The sequence below is a fragment of the Bactrocera neohumeralis genome, chromosome 2 (genome assembly GCF_024586455.1).
Source record: "Bactrocera neohumeralis isolate Rockhampton chromosome 2, APGP_CSIRO_Bneo_wtdbg2-racon-allhic-juicebox.fasta_v2, whole genome shotgun sequence".
NCBI classification, from domain to species: Eukaryota; Metazoa; Arthropoda; class Insecta; order Diptera; family Tephritidae; genus Bactrocera; species Bactrocera neohumeralis.
In genome coordinates, this window is record NC_065919.1 from 47,084,488 (window position 1) to 47,104,465 (window position 19,978).

General features: G+C 38.1%; 1 protein-coding gene and 1 non-coding gene across 15 annotated transcripts in view; both read right to left on the reverse strand.

Annotated features, from left to right (window-relative positions):
• LOC126751314 (serine-rich adhesin for platelets) overlaps positions 1 to 19,978 on the reverse strand; it is a 140,858-nt gene that overhangs the window by 78,824 nt on the left and 42,056 nt on the right. For 11 of the 14 annotated variants that reach the window (XM_050461480.1, XM_050461479.1, XM_050461478.1 and 8 more), the window contains one exon: positions 8,835 to 8,861. The gene's annotated coding sequence lies outside the window, so the exon portion shown is untranslated. The remainder of the gene's footprint in view (positions 1 to 8,834; positions 8,862 to 19,978) is intronic. The other 3 variants (XM_050461483.1, XM_050461482.1, XM_050461481.1) reach the window with 3 other exon arrangements.
• Trnas-gcu (transfer RNA serine (anticodon GCU)) lies at positions 995 to 1,076 on the reverse strand. The gene has a single exon. It is a non-coding gene; the product is annotated as a tRNA-Ser (tRNA).

The following is a 19,978-nucleotide window of genomic DNA, read 5'->3' on the forward strand; positions in this document are numbered from 1 at the left end:
CTAAATTTCTGGCAGGAAAAAACTTCGAGCAAATCGTGTAATATTGGCTTCAAACTTCGGTCATAACTTAGAATGAATTTTTAGACCGAAAAATTTTTTACCAATTTGTTTCAAACTTCCGTCAAATTTTGAAATAAATTTCTGTAAAGAAAAAATTTCGACAGGGTCCCTCAATAATGCTTTATAATTTAGATTTTTTTTTTTTTAATAAATTTTTGGATAGAGCAAGTTTGACAATATGGCATAATATTGATTTTAAATTTCTAAAATCGTTTAAATTAAGTTAAAGATAGAAAATCGTTTAAAAAATGCATCTAATATTGAGTTATATTTTCTATCATACCAAGAAAATAATTTCTGAATAGAACAAGCTTCGACAAATCGATCCGGAAAATGTTTCTAAATTTTATCAAACCTTTGTGGATAAAAAGATTCGACATATTTGACCAATATTAATTTCAAATTTTCATCAAGTCCTCAAATGAATTTCTTTATAGGAACTATTTCGAAAAATTCTAGCATTCTATAATGCTTAGAAATGTTTGCCAAACCCTAATGTGTACTATTGGCTTCTGTCAAGATTTCTGTCAAATCTTGAAATAAATTTTAGTTGCAAAAAACTTCGATACATTCATTCAACATTGATTTCAAATTGCTATGAAACCCTGATATGAGTTTCTAATTTGGAACGACTTCGGTCAAATCGGGAAATCGTGGCTTCAAGCTTTTATTATATTTTATTTTAAAATAAATTTCTGAATGGAAAAACATTCGACAAAATCGAATTGTTGACTGAACGTATTTAACCAAACGAGATCTTTACCCCGCAATAAAAAATTCTATTCCACAAAGCAGCTAAGCAACTTTAAGCTTGCTGAAAAACAAATACTAAATTGTTTTGCATTTTGTAAAAAGAATTTGGTGCTACACTCAAACTATTTCAGTAAGAAAACACAAAATATTTTTAAACAAAAAATTATAAAATAGAACTTTGCGACGAGGATGGGATTCGAACCCACGCGTGCAGAGCACATTGGATTAGCAGTCCAACGCCTTAACCTCTCGGCCACCTCGTCACTGAAGCAACGCTGTGCTCGCTCAGCAATTACGCTGTCACTGCTGCTCTGCCAGTAGCTAATAATGCCGGCGGAGCATAAATGAAAGAAAAATTTCAAACCGAAGCTATAAAAGAATAAACAAAACAAAGCGCATGACGCAAAGAACACCAGCTATCATTAAAGAGTTCTAAAACAAAATGTATGTGTAAAAATAGAAATGCTAAAAGCCAACAACAAAGCGTAAAAAAAAATAAATGAAACTAGTGTCAGAGTCAATAAAAATTCCCTTATCAAATCAACTGCCTCAATTCATAAAGAAATGCCTGTTTGTATGCCAGTTTATCTGTGTGATTGCGGTAGTTGTTGTTGTGCGAACACAAAGTGACACTTGTCAGTGCAAAAATATTGAAATCTCAGCGCTTTTAATAAATATTAATTATTTAACACTATTTTCGCAAGATTAAATAACTGCAAGCCGACAGCGCAAGCTTTTTCTATTTTTATTTTTTCTTTATAAAATTTGTTTCGCATACAAAAATGGACTTAACCAGGCGGAAATTATTACATTTAAAAACATAGCCGCCATCTCATGCACCGCAAACGCCACCACTTGCAGCCCACACACATTTTTCTGTAATTTTGTAGGTAGGTATATAGACAGTGCTGAAAAAAATAATAGCACTATTTAATAAAATTAATAGAAGACATACTTCTGTGATCCAAATATAAGGCGAATTCGTTTATAAAATGTTAATTCATTATTTATTCTTCAAATCAATTTCAATCACTTCAAGTTAACCCTTATTATTTAGCGATGAATCGTTTTCGACGATTTTTGCATAGTTTATTTGATAGATAAATTAATAAATATTATTGCAGAATAAAAAAATTTTGAACTTCACATTCTGACGACAATACTAGGTAGGGACGAGCCAAAAACATTCATTGAAACTCCAAATATTTGTGGCAAAAAGGTCTACCCAACTGTGCATCGATATCTGCAGATCGCTGCGACTCTACCGGTGCAAACTTCTCCCAGTGAAAGATCGTTTTCGAACTTATTTGCGGAATGCGCAGACAAATTGAACGGACTGCTCTTCTCAATATCCAGACAGGATAACAATTCCAGAAGCTTGCTGGGGTGTTATAATCCTATATAGAATCACGTGTTCTGGAGTTTCCCATTTCATGTCGCAAAACCGGCAGTTTGCGCAAGAGATTATGCCCATGTTAGACAAGTACTTCCTGAGCCTGTAGTGCCCTGTATAGAACGCGACAAGGAGATGGAATTTATCTCAGGGGGAGGTTGATCCCTCTCAGTAGTAGCTCGGCGTGGGGCCAAGTTCTCTCCTCCCACTCTCTCCTCCTTTATGGTGTGGGGTCTAATCGCAATGCACGGTTCTGACCCCATCATCTTGGACGCTATCGCAGCCAGTTCATTACACTGACTTATAGCAAAGAATTCTGCTCGGAAAACGTTCCATTGGTATGGATAGTTTGGTATGCGGTTCCGCAATGCCTGCTCCAATGTCTTCCGGTGTTTTCGAGCTGTCAGTGTAGCTCTAAACTCTAAATTTCTTCGTAACGCCATCTCTACGAAGAAGGGTGTGTCTTTCCCTTCATTTTTTGAGGCAATATTATCTTACTCACTAACTATTTTTATCTTTCTCACCCCTTTTTTAACATGATGCAAAATTTTAACAAAAGCCCCCTGAAATTTGTTTCTGCTTGCGCCGCTGTGACATATTATTTCCAGAAATCGACGCTCTCTGACTTTCCTTAAGGTAACTCACTGGTTCACCGATATTTTCGGTTAAAACTCAACCACAGGCATTGGGGGCCACATATGCAGTATCTGGGAACTAGAAAATTTTTGGTCCAATTACGACTATTTTTGGACGTGAGTTCGCATATGACGCCTAAACTTGTTAGAACGGAATTGCCTACAAATAAGAGTATTATGTTCAAATTACTGAACAGAAGAAGGGTGAAAAAATTTAAAGTTTTCGTATACGTCAAATAATCCTCGTAATGCTATTTTTACTACCAGCACTGTATGTAAACATGTCTGTAGATATATATGAACATATACTACATATGTATATACTTTTAGCACATAATTTGAAAAATTCATTTATAAATTGCTTATTGCGTTTATAGCAACATTGTATGTCGAATATATGTATCTATGTATGCATACAGTATACTGATTCGCACATAAATTATATGTATTTGTAGTTCGCGTATGTATTCGGTGAACCGCCACAGAGAGCGGAAACGCAAAGTCAAATAAATTGGCACCAATGCAAGCAATTAAACCTTTGAAATAAATTTGAAGCAAAATGAAAAAATAAATTAATTAAATAAACTAGTGTTGATATCCCAAAATATCGGCAAAAGCGAAATAAAAAATTGCGAAAACACAAACCAAAGCGGCAAACAGAAAACCAAAGCAACAACAAACTGCCTGCGGCCTCACATTAATTAATGCTATTAAATATTGTTTTATAAACAGTAAAAAAATTTACAGCAAAATTGATTCAAATGAGCGCACATCTAATATAAACACAGCAACAACAACAACAACAGCAAAGATTCGGTCCTCTGGCAATTGTAGAAATTTGCAGAACATGTGTGCCACCAGAGCCACAGCCGAATAACTAAACATAATTAATTAATGCATATTGGGCATAATCTAATTAAAGCACAGAGCATATTTGCAATAATTATTCAATAGGCTCGAATTCGATTGGCCTAAGGAAGACGCAGGGTGACCCAAAATTTTCAATTAATTGTTGTTGCATAGATTTACTTTTCTTCCTATTTTGGATTACAGGTTTTAATGACGTATTGGAAGAATGGAGAGACGAGGCTATCGAGTGTATTTGAAATTCAGTCACTAGTCACAGACAGTCGCCCATTAGTTCGGCTTGCGAACCAATCTAAAGACCGAACCCAAAGCTAGATCAAAATTTGAGTATTAAATCAGGAAGGTGTCAGTCCGTAAAATTTGTGTAATTTTATGTGTAATATGAAGCTACCATAGCTCTTGCTTCTCTATATACGAGTAAGTGACATTTTGTAACGACTTTTAGAACATTTTCCGAACGAGTTCGCCTATATACAATCTTTGAAATTTAACTTTCGAGAATAAGACAAGCTGGAGGCAGCTGATTTGCATTGTTAATGAGAGTCTTATATGGTACAATTAGGTTTCTAGTTGATCAAATTATTTCAATAAGGTAACTCTTGAAATATCTAGTTCTACCGCTCGAACTATTATTTTATCTCGCTTTATTACAGTTCTAACAGTGAAGAAAGTAAAGTGTTTTGAAGAAACAAAATACAGTTGGAGCAAAAACTTGGGTTGAGGACGAGTTTCCGAACACTGCCTCAGGAAACTCAACCGTCAATGAATAGTATGCTAAGTTCACGTAGGTTGCTATATATATTTCTGGCCTAATAATGTAAATAGGCATATTTATCAACGAAAATGTTTTTTTATTTCTTTATTTTTTTTTTTTTTTTTTTTTTATTTTATTTTTTTTTTTTTTTGTCGATTGCTTTTTTGTTTCGGGCTCATACGCATAGATCCATGATTCGTCACCTGTGACGATCTTATAAACGTTTTTTGAAGCACCGCGATCGTATTTTTTCAGCATTTCTTTACACCAATCCACACGAGCCTTTTTTTGAGCGATTGTCAAATTGTGCGGGATCCAACGAGAACAAACCTTTTTTACGGCCAGGTGTTCATGCAATATCGAATGTATGCTGGTGGGAGAAATGTCTAGGCATGCCGCTATCTGAAGGTATGTTACATGACGGTCTTGCATTATCAGTTCACATACGACATCGATGTTTTCTGGCACAACGGCTGTTTTTGTACGACTTCACGGAATTCGTCTTTGAGCACGATTGAATTCGTTGTACCAGTTTTTCACAGTGCTATAGGATGGTGCTTTATAGCCATACAAAGATTTTAGTTCATCGATGCACTCTTGTAGTGATAATCCACGTCGAAAGTTGTGAAAAATGATCGCACGAAAATGTTCACGAGTTAATTCCATTTTTTGGCCGAGATGAATTTTTTAATTCCCTGTAAATAAAGCAATTCACGATTAAATGACAAAACGTTCTGAGTGATGTTATGCTAAAAAATGTCAAACTTTCCAATGGTAATGTCAGATTGCACCTGGCAACACTTAGTGTTGCCCTAGGCCAGAATATATATAGCAGCCCTCGTAGACGTGATGAAATGAACACCGAAGACAGTGAACGCAGTGAACGCCCGAAACCCGGTTCTTACCGACGAAAACATCAGCAGGGTGCACAAAATAATTTTGGATGACCATAAAATGATATGTTTCAAGATAGCAGACACACTAAAGATATCAACTGAAAATGTAAATCATATCATTCAGGAATATTTGGGTATGAGAAAGCTCTGTACAAACACGATTACGAGTTGATGATTCGGATCAGTGTTTGGAGCTGTTCAAGCTTAATAAAATGGACTTAATAATAATGAAATGCACACTGTAAACCCGCGTAGAAAAACGCAACAGTCAACTGTCAAGGTTATGGGAAGCGCATGTTATCATTTTTATTGACCTTAAAAAAGTAAGGACCATCAACAGCGACTATTACATAGCAATATTAGACCGTTTCAAGGACGAAACTGCCGAAAAACGCCCGCATTTAAAAAAAAAGTAAGTGTTGTGTCACCGAGACGGTGTCAAAAGTCAGTGATAACGATGGCAAAAGTCCATGAATTGCGCTTCGAGTTGCTTCTGCATCCAAAGTATTCTTCAGATCTGGCCCCCGGCAACTATTTTCTGTTCTCAGGTTTTAAAAATTTTCATCGAATGAAAAAGTGACAAATCGTTCACAAAAGAAGACCTATGTTAAAATAAAAACAAATTTTGCACAGATAGTGCCCTCAAGATATTTCATCTTAACGCCAAAAATGGTCGAAATAGGACTATAACTTCTCAAGAGCTCAGACGCAATAGTGCGTACGGCTGACTTTTTGCCGTTAAAATAATAGTATGCCTGTATGTCAAAAATTGGTTGAACCGGCTCAATGCTTCGCTAGCTCTCATATACCTAATATGTATTAAGGTTTTCGAACTTCCGATTGACTTTATACCGCATAAAATCGGCAAATATGTGAGTTATCGTATTGAAAGTGAGAAGGCGTGTTTTCTTATAACTTTGTGTCTAAACTGGATAAAATTGTGAAAGCTTGGCCTTGTTCCCACATCAGTAACAAACCTTATGTACCTGAAGTTATTTCCCTAATGGAATCCACTGGCTCTTACATTGACGACTTTGTCCGAAAATTTTTCCATCGGCAACCCTAAGATTGAGGTGTATTAATTAGAAAAAATGCATTGATTAATTACTTAGTTAACGGACTAAATAAAAAAATGTATATGTTTTTTCTCGTCATTGAGAATACCACCAGTCTATATGAGTGGAGTCCAGTTCAGCATCAAGACCATACTAGCACCTACTTAGAATCAAAAGAATGTTAGTTGATAGCAGTTTAATGATCAGTGACGTTTTGCAGTAATAATGCAAGGTCAGCGAATTCCATTTTGTCCAGTCCTCGATTACATTTTACACTTCTACACTTCATATACAGTTGGAAATGAGGTTCGCTGTTGTAGATGTCCAGCTTTTCTTCGTTCATCTTCTAAGACCGTACTAACAACTAGTCTAAAGCAGAGAAGCGTCGGGATCCACCAATGTCGGAAGATATTGTTCACTCAGAAACATTGTAGATATGTACTATATAACTATGGTAAGCTGTTTGACTTTTCATTGCGCATACAAGGCTACCACATAGGTTCCGCTTAAAAGTTATACAAAACAGAAATATTCAACCAAAATACGAATCGTATGTATACTTTCAACCATAATTGTAGGCAATTATTTAAATTTTTTAACTCACTTAATAGACTGTTAGAAAAATATGTTAGCAATCAACATATTCAAATATAATCGAATGAAATCAAATACATAAGTCATTATGAGCATTAGCAAAACTGAAAAACAAGAGACATTTTTGTGCAAATTTGTATACGAAATAAATACAGGCAAAAAATTGGGAATTTATAAAATGTGGATATGCTTTTATGAAATGAATTTACGCTTGGTTAATACTAAAGTATATTTGTGTGCAACTCTGCATATGGCTATGCGCTGTTATATGATAAACAACTCGATATACCTGAAATACTATAAATGCATTAGAATATTTAGATAATTTTTATCTTCCTTACGCTTATACAAAGCTGTTCATATGTTGACACACAATTTGCCATTTATCGAATTAAATTTAAAAATTCATTCGCTAAAAACAAACAAAAACAAGAGAAAACGTTAACTTCGGCTGCACCGAAGCTAATATACCCTTCACAGGTGCATTTCTTTTAGTAATACGGAAGCTATATGTTATAATAATACGATCTGGAGATTATATTATTACCTTAAGCGGTAATCCATGTCAAATTTCGTGAATATATCTTGTCAAATGTGAAAGTTTTCTATACAAGAACTTTCTTATGATCGTTCAGTTTGTATGGCAGCTATATGCTATAGTAAGCCGATCTGAACAACTTCTTCGGAGATTACATTGTTGTCTTAAAAAATAATCTATACCGAATTTCGTGAAGATACATTGTCAAATGTGAAAGTTTTTCATGCAAGTATTTGATTCCGATCATTCAGTTTGTATGGCAGCTATATGCTATAGTAAGCCGATCTGAATAATTTTTTCGGAGATTACATTGTTGCCTTAAAAAATATTCTATACCAAATTTCGTGAAGATACCACGTCAAATGTGAAAGTTTTCCATACAAGAACTTGATTCCGATCGTTCAGTTTGTATGGCAGCTATATGCTATAGTAAACCAATCTGAACAGTTTCTTCGGAGATTACATTGTTGCCTTAGAAAATAACTTGTGCCAAGTTTCGTGAATATATCTTGTCAAATGTGAAAGTTTTCCATACAAGAACTTGATTCCGATCATTCAGTTTGTATGGCAGCTATATGTTATAGTGGTCCGATATCGGCCGTTCAGACAAATGAGCAGCTTCTTGAAGAGAAAATGACGTTTGCAAAATTTCAAAACGATATCTTAAAAACTGAGGGACTAGTTCGTATATATACAGACAGACAGACAGACGGACAGACAGACGGACATGGCTAAATCGACTCAGCTCGACATACTGATCATTTATATATATACTTTATAGGGTCTCCGACTCTTCCTTCTGGGTGTTACAAACTTCGTGACAAACTTAATATACCCTGTTCAGGGTATAATCACTTTTAACAGGACAATTAGGGCAGCCTTAAAATAACCTGCGTATAAATAAACAAATGTAAATTTTATATTACCAATTCAGGAAATATCTGAGATAAAGTGCTTTTTTCGATATAGCAATTTTATATTTGAAGAGTCGGAAATGAGTCGGTAAATCATACTCGTCTTAGCTGAGTAGTAGCTTGACAGCTTGATTAGCGCTCAGTGGTTCATGGGTTCAAAGCTCCGCTAAAGCAAACTTAAAAATAAAAAAAAAAGGTTGTTTTCTAGTAGATTTTTCTCATAGGCAGTAAAGCTCTAAAGTAGAACATTTTTGACTAGAAATTTCACTTTATTTATACGTAGCACTTTTGATATTCAATTTTCGATATCTACTAAGTAAAATGGGTCTAAGGTAACTGAGGTAAATTGTATAAAATTATAAATTAGAAACTTACCACCTTTTGTAGAAAGAGTTACTGCTTCTGAAATAAAATTTAAAATAAATGGAAAGATTAGAAAAGTGCATATCTTATTAAAATTATATTTTTTATTTATTAATATATTAAAAATATCATGCTTGATAAAAATAAATTACAGTTAAATTAAAATCTTAAATAATACAATGAGTCGACTAGAGTTCAATTGAAATTGAAACAACTCAACTTTTGTCAATAAGAGGGGCAACCATTTTTAGTTGCAATATTTTCTATATTATTGTTAACTTTTCTATATTTTTGAACAAAAATGCTGATTAAAAATTGAAATAGTTTATCCACCAGCATGCCAGATTTATTAAAGTTTTGTAGAAAACAACTGCTTTAAACCTTTACGATAACTTATAGTCTTGAGTTGTTGGCTTTTTTGATGTTGTTGTAAATCGCTATACTAGCAAACGGTAGCGCCATAAAAACGCTAGAAGACAATGACCACACAACCAAATACTTTTGGCAGGTTAACTTCCCATCGATAACGCTCTAAGGTAAAAATCGGCCAACCTAGCGAGTCAATGCTGATAAGACGGATATGGTACTCTTAACAAAGCGGAAACTCTGCAGACTCAATGAAGTTGAATTGACAATTAAGGAACATACCGTGTACTTGGGAGTAATTTTGGACAGCAAGGTGATGTGGAAACTCAATGTGGAGGAGAGAGTGATAAAGGCCAGTAGTGCCCTATACGCATGTAAGAAAATGCTAGAGTTTACGTGGGGCCAATCAACTGGCCTCATGCATTTAATATCATGTGTTACACAACGGTAGACAAGCCAATCTTACTTTATGGTGCTCTGGTGTAATGGACCGCTATGAACAAAATTTCATACAGGAAACCGATAAAACGGGTACAGCAATTCGCTATTCTCTGCATAACGGAAGCGCTAAAAACCAATCCAATGGCGCCAATAGAAGGATTACTCAACCTATCACCGATCGACATTACAGTAGAAAGCTCTACAGTAAAATAACCTGCAATATTAACGGCATTAGGTGAGTTCTCTACAAGGACGGGGGACTGGTGGACAAATTAGAACACATACTTCATACGCTTTATTTGGGAAAGAATGCTCCAAGTCACACTAAAGGAAGATGGAAGGGGTAGAAGCCTGCGACACAACAGCGGAACTTACAACATCTACACAGATGGATCCAAAATGACTAATGAAGTGGAAACCGGAATTTACTGCTCAGAGCTCGGTCTCAGACGACCTTTCAAATTAAGGCAAAAATATCACATCGACTTACGTCAGAGGATGTTCTTAGAAGCAGAGAAGCAGGAGATTTAGCGGCTACCAAAAAACGTCTGCATATATACTGGGTTTCTGGCCACAAAAGACTTCCGGGAAATGACACAGCTCTGACTACGAAACGAGTACAGGAAATACGGAAGCCACTAAGAACGATATAAAACGGAATTTCCAAAAGGGCCGACAGAAGGATCAGGACGAGATGGAACGCCTTAAGAAAACTCGCTTGCTTCTTACGCACACGTTCTCGAAAGGACTATTGACAGGTCACAACTTACGAGCATCACATGCGAGCATAACTGATAACATGCAGAAAGTGCAGAGAAGTTGATATGAGAGCGACACTGGAACACCTCATATGCCTTTGTCAAGCACTATCAAGAGCTCATCTCAAGTATCTAGGAGCTTCGGAGTTAAAATGACTGGTCGAAGTATCAAGTCGCTCTTAAAGTTCGCAACAAACGTTGACGTCCTGTGTGACGAATTCTTCACCTCCATCCGGCATTACTAAGGACCAGCAAGTCTATGTATGGCGTGATAGCCGGTCAGTATAGTCTCACTTAACATATTTTCTATTTTGATCTAGTAGCTTTTGCCATCTTTCGGGCAAAAGATTGATTCCACGCTTAGAACATGATTCATCCTTTCAGGCAAAAACTTGTTGAAGTGCTTTTAAAGTCCTGATTTGAGGTGAAGGTTCTACCGTGCAATTTTTGCAGAGATCGGAACAAGTAAAAGTCACAAGGTGGCAAGTCTGGAGAATATGTAGGGTGTGGCAACACATCCCATTCAAGCTGCAAAAGCTTTTGACGGATCATCAAACTTGATTGAAGTCTCGCATTATCATTTTTTCTCTTGATCAATTTTGGCCTCTTCTGTTTGAATGCATCACTCAATTTGTCGAGCTGAGCATAATACACTTCACAATTAGTCGCGCTCTTGCCGGACAAAAGCTCAAAATAAACTTTGAAATCCTACCAAACAGACAACATAACCTTATTTTGTTGACTATTGGCCTTCAAAGCTGGTTCCTCCTTTTAAGTTCATGATCGCTTACCCATTACTTTTTTGTTCAAACCCACTTTTCGTCGCTTTAAAAATGTATCACTTTTTTGATTGGGTCTTTTAAGTAAAATTGTTCAGAATGATCCGTAGAACATTGCCCGCATACGCGATTTTATAAAAAAAACGACCCACTCTAATATAAAAAAAAATTAAATATATTAGTAACTGTAATTACAAACGCTATCATACATTTATTCATTTATAATAACGCTCGTAAACTACACCACTCGAGTGATAAAATCGTACGAACATACATACGTACATATACATACATAAAAACACATAAGTACCTATGCCTACAGTTATTCATGCGTAAATACACATTTTAAACAGCCGTAATAATAGTAATAACAACAAAATCGGTATATTCAGCGATGACGCATACATTTATCACCTGCAAACTCATTTAAACACCTACAAACGCAGCTATATAAATATACATACATATATGTAGATGTATACAGGCATGTAAATGAATTATAATATATGTATGTAAGTACATATTTACAAACGTCAACTCATTTCACACCTCAAAGGCAAGAAAACAGTTGAATAGGTAGTAAAAGCATGTCGTCGGCGACGACAACAGCAGCAAAATTACTTGCTTACATGCTTACACACATACGAGTATATGTACATACATGTAGAAATGTGATTACAGCCTTACATACATACATGTGTATTGCTTGTGGAGAACCTTTTTCATTCCATAAATTCACAGTAACATTGCGCTCATCATAAATGTCAAAATCAGCGCCAGCGCCGCTGTCGACGTCAGCGTCAGTGTCAACCCGGCAACGGCTTTGTAAATGGCAAATGGCTCACGTCATTCATGAAAAATGTTGCTGCTGCAGTCATCAAATGTTAAAGTGCAAAAGCAAGACGTGGCAGAAGGAGCGGAAGAGGCGAAAAAGCAAATGTTGTTGCAACATTATAATGAGAATAATTAAATTTCATTCAAATGGCTGGCTGAAAAGGCAGGTGCGCACTTGTGTATGTGTGTGTGTGTGTGTGTGTGTGTGTGTAGCTGACTGCTGGAAGGAAGCAGGTGCCCAGCAGCTGAGAGCCAAGCGCATTCATTCGCACATATTCATGCAACAGCACACATACACCGGCGCGCACAAGACAGTTCATTAGTTGTAAGTTAGTCAATCAGTCAGTCAACTCTGCAACCGCACCACCACTACAGGCGCGTGAAAACTTATGCAAATGTACATGTATCTATGTATGTGTTTGTGCTTTGTAGATGAAGTGCGCATCAGTCAGTTAATTAAGCATAGAAAATTGTGCAGTGCAAATTAACATTTTCCATTCATGTGCCACACACACACACACACAGAACCGCACGCACGCACTCACGTACACAGAAAGCGCGCGCTCGCGGCAAAACTTTATCCGCATTTTCCGCACAAAACAGAAATTAATATGAAATGCGGTGAAAGAAAAGGCAGAAAATATTGAAATTAAATTCTGCCTCTGCGTTTGTAATAATGCAACAGCGGCAACAGAAAGCACCAGCAATAGCAACAAAGTTCACGCAATTGCCTTTTTCATATTCACGGGGCGTTTCGTGACAGCTGCCCGAGCAAGAAACGTTTATGGCGCATTTCACACCTCGACAGGCAGCGCATAGTGATTGCAACGCGCTTAACTATTGTGGCGACTCGACCAAATTATTACACATCATCATTAGCTTCAACATCATATGATCATCACAATCATCATAAGATCATCATAACATCAACACAATCATTAAATCATCATCATCACTAACATTATATGATCATCTTCCTCTGCATATAATATCTCTGAGTCTGTATATTTCAGTAAATATACGAGGACCGTTTGATAAGTACACTTGACTCAGCATTCGAGTCTGAAAAGTAATAACCTCCTCATTTGCATAAAATTTCTACCCGATCTTCTTGAAATTTGAAAATAAAAAGTAGACGCACGAAGTTCAAATATGAAGAATACACTGGATGAAGCTGTGGATCGTAGCCTTAATTGACCAATTTGGACATGGCGGTAGCAAAGGTGTGAACTCATAGTTAAAGAAGATTTTTTCGTCGCCAAATAGGGCCATGTTTATAGCAATTTCGCGTCGACTCAGCCCGATAATTATCATAGGAGAGCCTTATGACCATATTGCCTTTCTTCAGGTAGTCGATCACACCTTGTGAATCCAGCCAGTGAATCCAGTGAATGGTCTTCGACTTTATCAAAGCAGATTCGCTGACTGAAATCCTTCGTTTCGACCGTCCTCTAATCTGTAGCGGATACCAGTGGATCTATGTTTCGTCGATTGTCACGAACGCATGTGGAAACTCTTTCCGAATTGTACATAAAAATGATCAGACACTGCTGTGAATTGGTCCCAAGGTTGGAGCTATTGTTAAGAGTGAACACTTCTCAAGTGCATTCACTGTAATCCGTTTATTTTCAGGGCACTTAGTCGTGGTTCATCAAAAAATAAAGTTAGAACTTAAAAATTACTGTATATAGAGAGTTCTTTTTTTTGGCGAAAGCACCACTAACGATGTTATAGCCGAACTTACAACAGCGCACCAGTTTTTCCTTTTCGCTGTTTGGCGCCAATTGAAGATTCCAAGTGTAGCCAGGTTTTTCTCTACCTGATCTGTCCAACAGCGTAGAGGTTTCCTCTTCCTCTGGTTCCCTTGGCAGGTACTGCGTCGAATACTCTCAGAGCTGGAGTGTTTTCTTCATTCATTTGGACGACATGATCTAGCCAACGTAGCCGTAGTCTCTTAGTTAACTGAACTATGTCAATACCGCATATCTCGTACAGCTTATCGTTCCATCGACTGCGGTATTCGCCGTTGCCAATGCGCAAAGGGCATAAATATTCCGCAGAACCTCTGCACCATATAGAAGGAAAGGATGATGAACGACTTTTAGAGTTTGGTCTTTGTTCGCCCAGAGAGGACTTTTAAAAGAATTCAAGTGCTTCTTAATTTCGCTCTCCGATTTCCCTTCCAAAAGCAGTAATTGAAACATCAAGCAATAGCTCTTTTCAAATATTCTTAAATCTAAACTATCTAAACAAAACTATTAATCAGATCTAGCTGATATTTTGAAACATTAGCATTTGAGAATTTGCTCTTGCGATAGTGGCACCATTGAACGGCAAGTCTCAGTATTTAACGCACCTTCCTCGTATATACATATGTATGATTTTACTAAAAAATATATTTACGTAAATACACACGAACGTCATCATCCTATCACGGCACGCTCATCGCGTTATTATCGCGCACGTCACAACTGTGTAGCCACAACCACAGCCGAAGACCAGCTGTAGCGGCGGCAACAGTCAGTGGTCGCGTTTTAACTGCAAGTATTGCCCAGCGACCGCATGAAAAAGTTCGCTTGCACGTTTATAGTTCAAGGTAGTCTAGCGTGCGGTGTATTCTTTCAGTCATTTCCGCTTGACATCCTACTACCAGCAGCTGGCTTTAAGCGCTCAAGCGCACACAAACACACCAGCACCGTGCATATTGACGCCAACACTGAAAAGTACAAGCTTGTAGTGCCGGTGGCAGTGAACGCTGAAAAAGTTGTATGCGCCGCAACACACAGTGGAGTGGAGATTGTTGAATGCGAAATTCAATTGATTCCAAACTCTATTAGTGACTATCAAGTTTCTGTTTTTGTTGTAGTTTATAACAAACACGCACGGGGAATGATGAGTGTTGAGTGTAGACCGTGACTATTTGTCGCACTTTGGACCCTGAGTTTGTGTATAGCGAGTCAATATTGGTTCAATGAATGAATTCGAGCAAATCAATAGCGCCTTTTAAATTGTAAGCCTCTAAATTTCAAGTCAAGACACAAACCATAGATGTCTCAATTAACCGTTATCAGCAAGTGGGTCTTTGTATGTTAAACATTTTCTTTATAACCTTTTCGAACACAAATCTCTTTGAATGTATAGTTCGTTTCCAATTGGACAGTTCTCAGCCCGCTACACTTAAGCTCAAGGAACAAACCTATTCACTTGTATCTACTGCAAGAGTGCATCATATAGATTTTAAATTAAAATGGCATAACATTTTTATTTTCTAGCCATACATCAGTATGACAGAATTTAAGGCTTCTGCCAGTGGTTTGTTCGATTCGTCACTCTATAATGTTTACTAAAGCGATGGCAGTTGTAGTTCGATTCGGAAGCAGCCAAATACAAAGAATATAAAAAAATCATAGAGATTCCTTAAACTTCTCGAGCTTTTAGAAGATAAAACTGGTTCAATACTTTGTCTTAAACAAATTTTTGTTTCCATTACTTTAAGAAAGCTTGGGGACTCCAGCACTGGTTGTTAGTTCGGTGATCTTATTTCGTTCACTGGCATACATATGTACAATATAATCTTTATCTGCTGTTCTTCACATCCGCATAAAAAGATTTCGCCATTAACATAAATCACCACCCGGAAGTATTGGGGATTGATCGAGTTTTTGAAGATAACAGTGTAAATCCTTGATTACATAATAGAAGTTCGAGTAAGACTAATGCCGGTATTCTGCTTGTCACGATTGTCTCATGTCTCTAATTGTCACAATCGTAATGTAGTGATTCTGTTAGTCTGTGAGTCACTAAATTACGATTGTGACAATTAGAGACATGAGACAATCGTGACAAGTAGAATACGGGCATAAGTATCGGTACAATGGTACCCAATGTCATTCTACTCGTTGCACCTGTAGGTAGGCTGCTTGACGGCGAAGGCTACTCTTAGACTGAGTGAAGATGGGTATATGAGGGTCCCCAGGCAGAGACATACTGAAATTCTCCACTAACTCAATTGCATTACTTAAAATAAAGACCCTTTTTGGCTCACACACCTGCGAGGGATTTGTGGGTGAGGCGAATTCGTTGGAGAAGAGTTGCAATGAGCGTTTCACAGATGGATCGATGTCTACTGTCGGGAACTCTCAATTAAACTTAGGTTCTAACTACCAGACCCCTGTAGCGTATTTTAAGCGGAGGTGGCTGTCATTCACTCTGATAGCCGAGCGGCTGTACTGGCTTTGAGCTCGCTGACTGTGAGCTAAAAACTAATCAAGGAAAGCCTGAACTCATTAGCGAAAGCTTCAAGTTTCTTCGATTTTAGATTCGTATGGCACGCGCTCGTCAACAGCCAGAACTTGAGCGACTACTAGAACATTCTGGCCCAGAGTAAACCTAAAGAGGTCCTCCGATACTTGCTCTCAGCAAAATCAATGTCGCCGCAAATGGAGGTGTTCTGTTGAACACTGTCCAATATGTGCACCCGCTGTGCGGCTAATTATTTTGTCGGATGGTCTTTGCTAAAGATCTATAGAAGAGGAAGAGGTGGAGGGATTATCTGGTTTGTGTCAGACTGTGTCATAGCTATGTCTAACTATGAGGCTCTGGTAATCCACTTTCAGTAGTTTATGGGTAACAAACAGAACGAATATCTGTCCAAGTGAAATCCATCGGTTTTTCCATTAAAATGTGCAAATAGTTCGGACTGAATGTGATCAGTAAATATAATGAATTATAAGGAATATTTTAATTATGAAGCGAAGAAACACTCTGTTTTCTTTCACATATGTAGTATACATCATAGAAATCAATACTCCGGTTGCAGTTTTGAAGCTATACCCAGACTAATCACATCAAGAGAAATGTGGTCCTATCGAATTCTTCAAAAAATTTTTGAATTTCTCTCTTAAAGCATTCCACAGTGCGTTTCTAGTTTACAGGAATTGTCCCGCTACTTTCAACCTTTACCGTTGCGCGTTTACTTTTACTTCGCTTGTTGCTGCGTTGGTTACGACAGTGCAACTACATACTAGCGCACCAACAGCGTTTTTTGACGGCAAAGTGTTTGCAGCACCAAAATACAAAAGTGCTTGCACTCACATGAAACCCACACAGAGCCACTGGCCTAGCGCGCACACTTGGCCCACCCACGCGCACACTCCGGCCAGCATTTATGTGTACACTTGTATGTCTGTATGTTGAGATTTCCATAGCGCAACAAAGCGAATTCACTTAAGTAACGTGAAGTGGAAAAGTTTTCTGCTTCGGTGTTGCATGTGCACTTGCCTGACTGGTTGGTTGGCGAGTTAGCGACCGTGGACGACCGTTGACGACCATTCGCTCGCTGCACCGCGCTTTTATTCATTCAGCGAGTTAGCGAGTTAGTCACAAATTTGCATAGCGCGAGCAGACCCCGCACTGCACATAACCGCTGGCCCGAACCATGCGAGCATCTAACTGCAATGACAGCAACAGCGACAGCAACAATTTCGCTGAGCCATTTATGCAAACAATTGTCCACCGGCTGTGGTTTCGGTTGCTGCAGCACAAGTAGGCGTGTGTGTGTGTGTTTTGTTTGCCCGAATCCACCATGACGTGCGACCCAGCTGCGCGCAAATTAGGTCCGTTTTGTGCAATTCACGTGCGAGCGTATCGCAACGAGTTGGCAAAGTTTCATGGCCCTTATACTCCCTACGCCACCAACCACTACTCGACCAGGTATGTACTTGCTCCGAGTGTATACACACAGCATTGTCGGCGGTGGACGACAAACTTTGCGGTTAAGGTGACACACATTAAGCACGGACAGAGCTAAATTACCAGCGAAAAATGGACGCAAACACCTTGACATACACGTTACGGCCTAAAATACTCGGTCTAGACTAGTTGGTGATAACCCACTCGGAAATGATGGAAACCTGTTATTACTTATATTTTAATGGAAGCGTTGAAGAACTACACTCTCCCATTTATCAAGTGTACATATACTGATATCATATCACAAATGGAGGGATCTTCTAACTTGAACCTTTAGTTATGCGAGGTATTTATACTTCAAACAAGCTGAACCCGATCGCAAACCCAATCGAGTGGTCGTCGCTTGATAAAATTTTATAAGAGAAGCAATGAAATGTTCGCATATCTGGTACTGGGCGAGAAAATATCGCTTTACCTGATAAAAATTTCCCAAAAGGCCTGCATCAATATTGGCATCTGTTAGAATATATATTTTTTGGAATCCGAGAAACTACTTTGTGATATATTTTATATAATACATCTAGGAATAGACCCTCATTTTTGGTTACAGGTTAATTTAGGGTTATATTAGACGCACTTCGGCTTGAAAATGGCCAATACTCGTTTCAAACTTTCATATTTTCGATTTAATTACTTATTAAGTTTATACTTGTTTCACTTCGAATGAGTTGTCAAAAAATTGTGACTGTATTTTTTTATTAATATCAACCCGAATTAACGATCTGGTCCATTGAATGTTCTAAACCTAAACCAGACCAGCCAAAATTTTATATATTTTTCCTACAGGCCACATCATTGGCAGGAAATGACAACTTTATTTAACAGCGTTACTTTCAACACTGACACGCCAGTACTTTATTTTTGGCTAACATTGAAAAATGGCCACTGTTAATACAAAGGTCAGCGTTAATCACGATCAGCCAAAGGAAACCAAGCCTTTGATTTAGAGTGATATAGTGTGTGTAGTTAGAGACGCACTAAAAGTTGTACATTTAACCTACACTCAAACAAAATGGCATTGGAAAGATATATACATATGTACTTCTTCTTCTTTATTGGCGTTGAAACCCTTTCAGGGTTATAGCCGATTTATCAATAGCGCGCCAGTCAACAGCAGTGTGCCAGTCGTTTCTTCAATTCAAGATACCAAGTGCAGCCAGGTCCTTCTCCAACTAATCTCTCTCTGCCGAAGTGGAGGTCTTCCGCTTTCTCTGCTTCCACCGCGGGTACTGAATCGAAAACCTTCAAAGCTGGAGTCTTCTCTTCCAACCTGACAACATGACCTAGTTAGAACCGCCGATGTTTCATGATTCGCTGAACTATGTCAATGGCGTCGTATATCACGTACAGCTCATCGTTCCATTGAATGTAGTGGTCGCCGTAGCCAATACACAGAGGACCATAAATCTTCCGCAAAACCTTTCTCTAGAACACTCCTAAGGCCGACTCATCAGACGTTGCCAACGTCATCAAATGTTGTTTATTTGACAGAAGATATTTCGTCTTTGCTGCCTTATCCATTCTGAGAAAGCAGAACTAACTGCCAAGGCATGATTGTACCGATAAGTTAAACAATCAAAATCTCGTCAAATTAAAACACCGAAAAATCAAGAAAAGGTGGCGTTGTTCGTTTGAGGCCCTGCGGCCTTCGGCCTCCGGCCACAACCACGCTCAGGATCATAATTGTCGGTGTTTTGATTTAGCTGCATATATAAATTTTGTCAGTATTTTGATTTGTCGGCATTTTGAGGTTCGGTATTTTAAGTGTATCCCGATAGTACCATCTCTGTTTAGTTCTGCAGCTCGAATTTTTTTCTCCAGAGGTAGGTTGAAGAAGCCACATGAAAGAGAGTCACCTTGTTTGGTATCAAACGGCTCGTAGAGATCCTTTCCGATCCTGACGGAGCTTTTGATGTTGCTTAACATCAGCTTACACAGCCGTATTATCTTTGCAGGGATACCGAGTTCAGACATAGCGCCATGGCGGTAGTTCCTTTATGACGATGAGGTGGTGTGTGTCGATCTTCCTTTCACAGGTCTTTTCCAAGAAATGGCGCTTGGTCAGAATCTGATGGATAGTAGATTTTCCAAGACTATCCCACGGTAATTATTTTGGGGTCCCCCCTTTTTGTGGATTGGGCAGAACTTGTCAATTCTTCGCCGCCGTATTTGAATAGCTCGGCCGGTACTCCATCTGCCCCTGCCGCTTTGTTGTTCTTCAGGCAAG